Genomic DNA, 9421 nt, shown 5'->3' on the forward strand with positions numbered 1-9421 from the left:
GAGTGTTCCAGGAGTGATGGTGGCCACTATTTGATGTGTGGGTGGTGATTTGGTGGCAGAAGCAGCCCAGTCCCCCAGGAGATGCTGCCAGCCCAACTTCCCCAAGGACCAACCCTCATCCACCCTGCCAAGGATGCTCATAGCCAGTCAAGGGCCATCTCTAGCCTTGGCTGCTTTAAACACTCTGCATCTTCATGGGAGATGGGGTGGAAATTTAAATTTAAATTTTTAGTGCTCTTTTTTTTCTCTAAATGTGGCATCTGAGGGGCAAGGCAGCCTTGGCAGGTGTGGATAAAGCAAAAGGATGTGCATGGCTCACGAACTTTGGGACCAGCATTGCTGCCCCCACAGATTCCTACACAGACATCATTGCAGGGACCATTTTGCAGGCATCAACTTTCTCATTTAATCGATTTCCATGGCTGACAGCTGGATTATTTGGGTAAAGATGTTTACATCTTGAATAATCACCAAGAAATTGAAGTGCTGACTAGAGTGAACCATCCCCTCAAACGTTTGGAGAATTGCTTGTAATCAGTTGTTGCTATGACTCTGGACACATTTCCCTGTATCCTAGCAATGATTGTCTCTGACTGAAGTTTTGGCTGCTACATTTGGGATCCTGATGGGAAAATTCTGACTGTCAGCCCCCTGCCTTTGCTTGTGCCGAGTCTTTCACATCTGATCTCCTGCCCTGCTCCACAAAGCTGGTAACTTGCCTGAGGCAACATCATTCCTTGCAGCACAGCAATTTACACCTTGCTGAAATGAGCGGGGTATTAGAATAACATCAGTTCTGGGTGGGACCTGACTGGATTTTTAATGAACTGTGGTGTGAGCAGAGTTTACAGTCACCAGGCACAGCAGAGAGGAGCCACTCGCTGCCTTCCAAGCCACTGCCAGTGAATTCCCCCTCAAAACCTCACTGATTTCTGCCTGCATAATTTACACATCTGTGTTTTCCTCCTGTAGCTAGAGGACCAAACAATGGCAGTGCATTGAAGCAAATATCCCTCAATGAAACACTTCCATGAATTCCAAAGCAACTTCGCAGGAGGAAAAAAATAACAAACCCCAGCAATAAAAATATATTACTGTTGTGCGGGTTGTCAAGTGTAGAAAGTTTTCCACACTTCCAGCAAACAGCATGTTCCAGAGGAGAACAGGCCATGATGAGATGGGGCCAGGGGTTTGGCTTCCTCACTTGTTTTTCCTGGAATTCTGCAGCAGTGTCACTGGCAAAGGCTGAGCTCTGATGCCAGGGGAAGGGCTGAGGTTCAGGCTGCCAAGTCTTGGGGTTACACCAATGTCTCACAAACATCTGACAGACATTGAAGGGAAATAAATATCTAACAACCTCTGGGGTTTTTTCCTTCTTATAGTTGTAAAAAATCTTAGTCAGGAAGTGAAGTGTATGGCCTCTGTAGGATGGGGGTAGTAAGGATTGCAAAGAACCTCAAACACACATTTAATCCTATGATTTTAAAGAAAAACTGCTCTTTGGACTATGACTCATGTTTGTGGGCGCTTTTTTATGTTAAGTGGTCAGCACTTTCTTCCTCACACAAAGCAAGGCTCAGCTCAATGATTTGAGTGTTCATGAAGGGCTGAGATGAGAAATCTCTCTCCATCAGGAAAGAGATGCCCCACAGGAGCCTCTTCTGCTGCAGGTGTTTGAATACATGGAGCAAAATGGCTCTTCAGCCCTGCAGCACAGCCTTTGTATTTGCTATTATAGTTGATTGATTTTTCACTCTCTGCTGTGTGGAGCTGTCTGTCTGATTTCCATTTGCAATCTCCATTGCTCAAGGAATTTATGGCTTACAGGACACATGTTATATATCTCAAGCCATAGGATCAAACTCAACTGCTGCCACATAGGAACAGCTCTTTATCCATCAAAATTTTCATCCCACAAAATGGACATAATCAGTGATTTCAGTGTTGTCCTGTTCCAAGAACCTGGCTTGATTCTCTTGCCAGTAACAGGATCATGACTGAGAATATTTGAGGATTCAAATATTCTATTATAAGCACTTTCTGGATAGGCAGAGAGAATAATTTTTCCATGCCCATCTTTTCTTCCTTTACACAAATTTAACTTCTTGCTGCAACCCACAAATTAGTCAGCTCCTCTCTGACTGCAGTAAAATGCTTTCATCAGGTTTACAGGAAAAATAATGTTACCACCAACCTTGCTACTAACAGAGGGTTTTGTTATTTGCTTCTCATTTATCCACACCTGGTTTTGTGTAAAATAGTCTGGGGAGTCCTTTTTAATTTCTCTCCTATTCTATAATGGCAAAATTTGAAAGAACAAATAACTTTTACTCTTGATGATGTAGATAGTCCAGAGGACTTCAAGGAAAGTAAGTAAAGATATGATGTGGTTTGGGGATGGGTTACAAAAAGAAATCTCCCCGTGTCCCTGTCTCCAAACTTCTATCCCCAGGTCAGTCTGTACAGTTTGGCTACATTTCGTTCCTCACAGATGGAAGGAGGTGGTTGATCTTGTTCTTTGGGTGTACCTTGGGTGTGGGTAACCCCCACCTGTGGAGCAGGAGATTGTTCAGACCAAAAGTTGTGTTCCTCAAGGGAAGGAGCCATTTGATTTCTAAACCCAGAGGCCAGAGCTGGGAATGAGTTTTGTTCCTCCAAGTTCCAGTCAGAGCTGAATGTGTGATCTGAAACTAGTTTCCAGTTGGAAACGTGCAACAGGAGACCAAAAGAGGAATATTTCATTTCCTCAGAGAATAAACTTGCATGTGTATTGCTCAGTGTAGAAAATGTCTTCTTCCTGTTGAACAGTGAAATAAAAATGACACGACTGTTTCCATTTGCCAAAAGCATTTCCAGCCTGAGCCAGCCCAAAGGCACAACTTGGTATTTTCAAGTGTCAATCAAAGATGCTTTTCCTTCAGCTGGTGCAGGGTCCAACAATGGGCCATATGGGACAGCAGTCTGTGCCAAAAGAAGAAGAATAGAATCAGGAATAAAATATGTCAAAGTATCATCATGCTAATTCCAAGCTCTCCAGTCATCATGATGGGAGTGGCTGTAGCCATGCCAGCCCAATCATCTTGCTTGGCAAAATTAGCAGCAGTCCAGGTATAAATATCCCTGAACTTTTGGATGTTTCGAGTGGCAGGATGAGGCCTAAAGACATCATGATCAATTGTTTTTGTAGCAAAGTGCAAAAAATAACTGAGTTCCTGAATAGCATGAGACTGCTGTGGTTTTCTGACAATACTTTGGTGGGCATGGTCCAGATTTCCAAAGATATCCAGGCACTTGAAATCAAGTGTTTGTGTTCCTCAGCTCTGCCTGAGCAGTGAGTAGTGCTGTAAATAACTGCTGTGCAAATACAAGTGTTGCACATGGATCTGAAGCAAAGGCCAGTGTGTTGCTGACATGCAGGACAAGAAGCTGTAATTTTAGATGAAGACACAATATTTTGGGGGAAATCAGTGGGAAATGGGTGCCTTTTGGAAAAACTTCCTCCTTAATCAACAACACTCTTGTGATCCAGAAAAATGTAGGAGTAACAGATGGCTGATGTTTCTTTTTGTGTGGGCCAGTCAGCAGGAAAATAATAGAAGCCTGTATCTTGATGAGCAGAGAAGATGTGAGCCTGGAGGTACCAGAAACGTGGGAGGAGGGTGCAGGCAAATCAGGCTCTACCTTCCTGAATCCTCTTTATTATATTTTTAACTTTGAACACAGACTTTATAGTAGATATGAAAGGTATCTCAACTGGCTTGATCATAGCTAAACTACCAGACAGGATGGTAGTATCTCAGCAACTTCCAATTCCAAAAATTCACTAAAAAACCTTTCCTTTCCTGTTTGTGCAGCACTTTTGAATATTCACATTCTAAGACTGTCTGTGAGCTATATATGAATGAATCCAGTAAATAAAGAAATTGATGGAAAAATAAAAAGCTGGAAAAGAACTTCCACTACAACATCTACTGCAGGAAGTTTTTGGACAGTGCTTAAGGAAGTCTAAACATGAGTGTTTTTTTCATCCCAGCTCTTTCTAAATTAAGAAAGAAAACAAATGCTGTTGAACTCTGGAAATCAGAAATCAGTTTCAGGGTTGCTTCCAAAGCTGTGGGAAGGCTGCCCTTATTTGCCACACAAGCAAGGCAGGACCCTGGTGCCAATGAGTGAGAGCCAGTTACTACTCAACTATAATTGAGATTTAAGAGCTATCATTTCCTATTGGTTAACCAAGGAAATATTTATGGCCAAAGCTTTGTGCCAAGCACAATATTTATGACCAAGTTTTTCACTGGCTGCAGATTTTAAATGCTGGTTTTTGCACAGAGGACACAGATCACATTCACAGTGATGTGGGCATGAAAATGAAAGCTGAAGACTTCAAGACAGAGCCTGGAGTAGGGTCACATCACTCTTCTCTCCATGCCTGGTTAAAATATCCTCTGTTCAGGGAGCTGAGACCTGGCATGGGAGTTGTTTTGGGTCATGTCTGTGCAGTGGCATCAAGAGTTTTAAATCAGGGACCCCCTGAGCTGCAGTGATGCAAACAGGGCTGGAGGAGCTCCCAGCTCCTGCTCTGCAGGTGGATGGGCAGGACCTGCACCTGAACCTCACAGCCTGGGGTGTTCAGCAGGTTTAGGACACTTCCCATCATCAGGCAGGAGCTCAGGAGAAGTTGTAACTCAGTCACCTCATCCAGCTAATTACACCCTGTTCTCATGAGCCCTGGCTTTGTCTGTAGCCTGCAGCACTCTCAGACAGGTTTGCACTGGCTGGGAAGTTGTGATCTGTTGCTGGAGCTGATTGGGGAGAGGAAGGGATTTGTCAGTCACTCAACTGCAGATCTTCAGTGAGTAAATTGGGCAGTGTTTGCCCTCTGGTGAGGAAAGGACAAGAGCCTAATTTAGATCCACAAAGCTGAGCAGTGAAACCAAAGCCATCTTTGGAGAACAGACTTGTCTGGAGAAACATGCTTCAGTTCTCTAAATTAAAAATCCATCTCCATGGATCTTAAGAGAAGTGAAAGCTGCCTCCTTGCTCTTTATGGGCTCTTTACAATGGAGCCTGGCATTTACAAATAAGATGTAGAGGTCCATCTGATCTGTAACATGAGCCCTTTAATAGTTGTAGAGCTGGAAGTCTTAATGAGGCCATGACTTTCTGCTTTGCTTCATTTCCTCTTTCAATGCTTGGCTCACTTTGTTTGTTGCTTTGTTTCAGCACAGCCAGAACCACAAATCCTCCTGTTGCTTCATTAATAAAGAGCCTTCTTCAGAAATTCCCAGGATAAGCCTGAGTGAGCAACAGGAAGAAGAGAAATCCAGAGAGGAAGAAATGTGGGGATTATTGTGTTTTGTTGGCATGATGAGTCATTGGCCGGAGAGAATCAATGTATTGCTGTGGAGGACAGAGGTGGGAACAAGTCTGGAGACAGAAGGAATGAGAGAATTTTCCCTGTTCTCCATCAGGATAGGCTGTTTGCAGGCAAATACAGCTGGATTCTCCCCAGAGCTTTGTTATGGAGTTAATCCTGCAGGTTCTGAGCTCCCTCAGCTCCCAGCCTGACAATGCCTGAGAATTCCAAGGTTAATGCATCAGGGCTCCTGTGCTGGGATTCCAATGCTGATGGGCACACAGAGAGCAGGGGGAGATGCTGCAATAGCCACACTGCCCTGGAGTGTGAATTCCTCTGCTCCAAGCCCCTCTGAGCATTTCCTCAAGGATGGACCCTGGGGCTGCCCTGGCTCAGTGCTGGGGGGGCATTTATGCCTTGGAGTGGCTGCTTAGAACAGAGGCTAAACAAGATTAAAAGCAGGTATTTATTAAAGGCCTTCAATAGGTGCACCTTGGGCAGCCAAAAGCCTCCAAGAGGGGCTACACCCAAGGTGGGTGGTCACAAGTTTTTCACACAATTCTAAATTTGGTCCATTTATATATCAGGGGTTAATCCTCCAATTACAGCTTGAGGTAATGAAGTCATGTACCCCCAGTTTGCTCCCCACCCAGCTTACATTTTGTTTACTCTTTTCAGGGCCTGAGAGAGTAGGGTGTCCTTGAGTTTCAGGCCCAGAGAGGAATTGTTCTGTCTGAATAAAACGGGAAGGCAGAAACTAACAGGCTGTGGAGCTTTAGAATTATACACTGCAGGAGTACAGGATCTGAAAAATATAGAAGTTCAAATGCTAAGGCATCACCCTGACTGGACAATGCCAGGGCAGGGCTGCCAGGTCCACTGTGTGCACCTGGAGGGGGACACTGGTCTGGAGGGGAATCCCAAGGGAGATGCAGCTTTGGAGCATCTCAGAGGTGTTGGCACACCTGGGTTCTCACTGGGGATGAGGTTTAGCAAAACCATGGCTCTGCCTTGGTCTGCAGGGCCTGGTCAGTGCCAGGAGATTGCTCCAGGAAATAATAACAGGATATGGTAAAATTCTGTGGCTGAAACACATCCAATCCATAACCAGCTTCCAAGAGGATGAGAAGCCTTGGAAAAGCCTGGGCTCCATAATTACATCTACTGCTTTGGAAATAATCATTCCTGCATTTACAGGCAGCATCTCTCCCTCCTCTCTGTGTGCTCATTAGGATTTGAATCCCTTTAATTTTCTACACTGTTGTTTTACTCTTGTTCTTACTCCCATGCAGGTGTCTCAGCTCCCCTGCATGGCCAAAAGTCTCTTACACAGTAAAAAAAACCTTTGATTTAGTTAAAAATGTCTTTCAAAGCCTCCTGCCACTTCAGAAACAAACTGAAATGAATATGAATAAATCAGAGTGCCTCTTCAGAGGCCAGCAGTACCTTGCAGGTCTCCCCAGAGGCAGATGGAGCCTGCTCTGCTCAGAAACAGCCCTGCACATCCCTCTGCTCTGCTCATTGCACTGAAAGGAGATCTCTCCCCTTTCACTCTTGGTTTTCTTCCTTCTGCTTTTGCTCCACCTGAAGCCTCTGTTGATGACAAAGAAGTTAGGAACAGGAGAGGGAAATATTTATCACAGGAATGGAAATTCAAGGAAAAAAATCCCTATCCCTTTTGGATGCAGGGATGGTGTTTCTCAAGCATTCCATTAACCTGTGCTGTCCCCCGTGCCAAGCCCAAATGGGCAACGGGTAAGGAGATATTATCATTATAATGTCTCACTCCTGTGGATTTAAACATCCAAATGACATTTTACAAAACAAACAGAGGCCAAGGGCTTGCCCTGGAGGGCTGGCTGTGACATCCAAGACAAGATCATGGAGAGAGAGCAAATCCAAAGGAAATGTGCAATCCTAGGAAGCCCTGGCAGTGCAGCTGCTTCTGCCTCCTTGAGCAGTGAATTTTTTCAATGTTGAATGAGTGATGGCAGGAGAGGGGGCTTAGGCACAGTTTATGTGCAGGCATTCCTCTCAGGGACCTTCAATCTGCTCCTGCCAGTGCCTTTTATAGAATAAAAATTATTTGAGAAAGGGTTAAAGTAGACAAGAGATTTTTCAGGAGTGCAGAATGCAAGAAGGCACAGTCAAGATTTACCACATGCTTGCAAAATCATGGAATTCCACTAAATGGCTCAAAACTGAGCTTGTTGCTGCCTTGCCCTTTTTCCAAGGACAAGTCTGAGATTTCACTGGAAACCCTGGGGAAACATAGCCTTGTTTCTGTTTTGTTCAGTCTAGAATCTTCAATAGCTGGGATGTTTCAATCAGCTTTTGTGAACATCTGGATCACCCAAATTATCCATGTCTTTGTTGGACAAAGGAAAATAATAAAAATAAGGAGACTCAGAGCTGGGTCCCTGGAAATCAGGCTGCAGTTGCAGCTTTCTATAAAAAAATCATTAGGGCCTTTAAATGGCATCTTTTGTTCCAGTCAGAGTCCCTTGCACATGTACCAGTGGAAGTCATCACCTTCCAAATACACACAGGAGCTGATGGAAATTTTGTTATGGCCCAATGATGCAGAAAGAAACTGGCAGTGAGATTTAACAAGGTCACTTCAAGGCACAGAAACCACTGTAAAATATGCTCATTCCCCACATGGCCAGTGAGGTGAGGGATAAACATTTCACTCATAGGATATAGTGATTTACAATTAATTTCCAAAAGAAGGAAATCCTTTTTTAATCAAAATAATTTATAGGGTTAATCTAAAGGCAGTGTTTGCTTGCCAGCAGGGAAAGCCAGGCAAGGTGAAGATGGATGGGGTTTGTCCATGGGATTTGAATCAGTTCTGCACAGGAGGGACTGTAGTCAAGGATACTTGTATTATTTATGGCCAAGGTTTTCAAAAGGGAATAGTTGATCTTGCATCCCTTGGGTCTGGCTGCTCAGTATGTGACCTGTGCAGAGCACCAGCCTTGCTGAGAAACAGCCCCAGAAATCCTATTCCCCTCTACTTGTCTGTTGTGTTTGGTGCTTGTGGCTGGATGGGCAGAAACCCTGGATTCCCTCATTGAATTCTGCTGGGTCAGAAATGAGCAGGGCTGGACATAATGAGGAGTGCAAGAACCTGCACACCTCATATGCCACAGAGACAAGGTGTTTAAAGAAATGCTGGGAGGTTTTTTGTAGCTCTTTTGGGGATGTGTGGCTGCAGTAGGTGACAGAGTGATACTGTTTCACCCCTGGTGAGGAGTGACTGCCCCTCTGCTCCCCTGTTTGCTGGAGGTGCTCAGAGCTGCACAGGACCTGGCTCTCAGGATGTTTCCCACGCTTCATACTGAGTTAATTTGATCTCACATCTGCTGCTTATTAAATTAATGCTGGATGGTTCCCTGGAATGAGCACTACAGATTTTTATAGCATATCACAGGTGCTCAGGGAGGGTCAGGACTCTGAAAGCAAAGCAGGCAACTGTACAGGAATCCATAAAGTGTGATTTGTCACAATAGTTGAAGAGGAGATGAGATAAGAAAAACAAGTCGAGTTTAGTACTACACTGTTATTTATAATCTCACTACAGACCTAATTTCTCTTGTGACTTTAATCCTCCCCATTTGTAGTGAGCAATCTATTATATTGGAAGATATTCGAGACGCTTTGGGAGTAGGGAAATTATTATACATAAAATATGTAGCTAATATTATTAGAACAGACTCTGACTAATTTTGCAGCTGGCAACATTACCCCTGCCTGAAAATTAAATCCATTTGCTATCCGTGTAGAAGTAATTGTGTTAATATCAAAGCTAGTTTTGAAATGAAAAGGGGAGAGCTCCACTCCATGTCTCCCATGCAAGGAATCAGGGATGTGAGATGAAGGGCTGGAGTGATAATTCCTTGCTAACACAAGGAGTTATCCTTTCCTCCAACAAATTTTCAGGACTTCAGCGGAGTGTTTTGTGATGTATTTAAGGTACATTTAACATATAGATAAATTCAGGTGACCTTGTCTCGGTCTCACCCCTGGTTTGCAACATTTCCTGTGGGCAGACACTGATAT

The sequence above is a fragment of the Erithacus rubecula genome (genome assembly GCF_903797595.1).
Source record: "Erithacus rubecula genome assembly, chromosome: 18".
Lineage (NCBI taxonomy): Eukaryota > Metazoa > Chordata > Aves > Passeriformes > Muscicapidae > Erithacus > Erithacus rubecula.